This window comes from Quercus suber, unplaced genomic scaffold, assembly GCF_002906115.3.
Source record: "Quercus suber isolate HL8 unplaced genomic scaffold, Cork oak 2.0 scaffold_605, whole genome shotgun sequence".
Taxonomy (NCBI): domain Eukaryota; kingdom Viridiplantae; phylum Streptophyta; class Magnoliopsida; order Fagales; family Fagaceae; genus Quercus; species Quercus suber.
Genome location: NW_027070048.1, coordinates 298,984 through 301,366, shown reverse-complemented (window position 1 = coordinate 301,366; position 2,383 = coordinate 298,984).

Sequence of the window (2,383 nt, the reverse complement as noted above, 5' to 3'; positions counted from 1 at the left end):
AGACAACATGATGTACTAAATCACAGAGAAACCAATTCATAAAATTTATATATGATTCTAACATACCAAAGGATGAGCATATTAAATTATAGCTCAAAACATTCACCCTAACTTGAGAATTAAATCCACAAAGTCAGGTGTAGCATATGTTGTTCACTGCTCATTTCAGCAGAATATGCTCCATTTGTAAAATACAAACGGGCTGTCCACACACATCCAATTGTTATGAAATTTTACACAACTACTCCCCTGTATGTCCAGTATAAACCATAACAATTTCGGAGTCAAAGAATAAACCCATGATTTACTAAAAATCATACAAGACAGCATACTCAAATCTGTCCTGACAGAATTTCTTGCAACTTAGATCCAAATTCTGTGAGACCACTTCCATAACAACCGTATGTGTCTTAGCTTTCATAGAAAATAACCCTAGCATCCAAATTCACTATATACAATTTAATACATAATTTAATTATAAAATTGGGTCAGGGTGTTACATAAAAGATGTGGTCTTTGAATGTGTTTCTAAGATAGTAGTTGATACTCTTTTGGGATAATACACACCACCTATGGTTGTCTCAAACATTCTAGCTAGGGTAGCTCTGAAGCTCCTAGATTTCCTATCAATAAAAGTCTCCCATGTAAAGCATCAAGGCAACATACCAGCTCATATTTTGGCGAAATATGTGAATGATATAGATAATAGTGATAATTATGTAATGTGAATAAAGGAAAATTCATCACTAATTGAGTCAGCTATTACTCATGATGTACTGAATTTATCTTCGTCTTAATAAAGTTACAAGGTGAATGTGGATGGGACAGTTTTTGCTTAGTCTCGACAGGCGAGTGTAGGTGTGGTAATTTGAGATCATGAGGGCAGAGTTACAGCTACTTTAAGTAGAAGATTCCATCAACCGTTGGGGCCACTAGAGATTGAAGCGAAAGCCATGGAGGTATGAGTGTCTTTTGCTTGGGATGTTGGTCTAAAAGATGTGGTCTTTGAATGTGATTCTAAGATAGTAACTAATACTCTTTTGGGATAATACACACCACTTATGATTGTCTCAAACATTCTAGCTAAGGTAGCTCTGAAGCTCCTAGATTTTCGATCAATAAAAGTCTCCCATGTAAAGCGTCAAGGCAACATACTAGCTCATGTTTTGGCGAAATATGTGAATGATATAGATAGTAGTGATAATTATGTAATGTGAATAGAGGAAAATCCACCACTGTTGAGTCAGCTATTACTTATGATGTACCGAATTTATCTTCGTCTTAATAAATTACAAGTTTTTCATATATATATATATATATATATATATATATATATAACTAAAAAGTATTAGGTATCATGGACATTTATGCATTTTAAATATAAATGTACTTCAAAGGGTTATTGGAGGTGTAATAGAATATGAAATCGCAGTATCTTTTTTTAGTGGTTGTTGAGAACCTTGAGGTAAAGATTTTTTATTTTTAGACTTCAAAATTTTTGTATTGTTATTTGTAGAAAAAGAAAAAGAAAAAGAAAAATATGCCCTTTGCAGGCTTATGATTGTGTTTTTTTTTTTTTTTTGGTTTTTTTTTTTAAATCCAACTTAAAATACTAACAATCAATCAAATTATAAAACTATACAATAATATAGAGGATGAAATTCATGCCCTACAAAAAAGTTAAATAGCCACTTTAATGCAAATCTAAAACCCAAAACATACACACACACACACACATATATATATATATACATATAATTAATAGCCTAAAACAGAAGTTTAGAGAAATTATGTCACGTCTATTACTTCCTAACTTACAACACAATTCCTAAATCATGTAGGATGGTAAACACAACTTGCTTGTAGAATTTATTGGAGCACGATATAATTTTGTATTTATCAATACTCATGGATTGTTGATTTATCTTCTTTTTTTTAAAGATAATTACAAGATGTTGTTAACCCCGCAAGTCGAACCCTTTCTCCCCTAAACTCCCAAGCACTTTGTACATGGGGAGGTGTCAATTTAGCTACAAGGCCTTTGACAATTGTTGATTTATCTTAAATGAATTACAATTGCATTTAACATATGCTTGAATTTTCCAAGATTAATTATTATTTGTAATATTTCTTTCACTATAAAATTAAATCCCGCACAAGGCAGGTTTAAGTGTTTAACACTAGTCAAACTCCCTCAAGTCAGACTTAGGCAAATCAATCGGGAAGCCAATAAAAATGCAGACATGTTAGCCAAAAGAGGGTGCCTTTAACGTGAAGATTTTGTTGTTTTTTATGCCAATAAATATGGAAACTTCTCTTTTGTTAAGCTTTGATGCTTGTGGTTTGTACGGTAATAGAATGTCTACCTCTCTTGTGTCTTTTG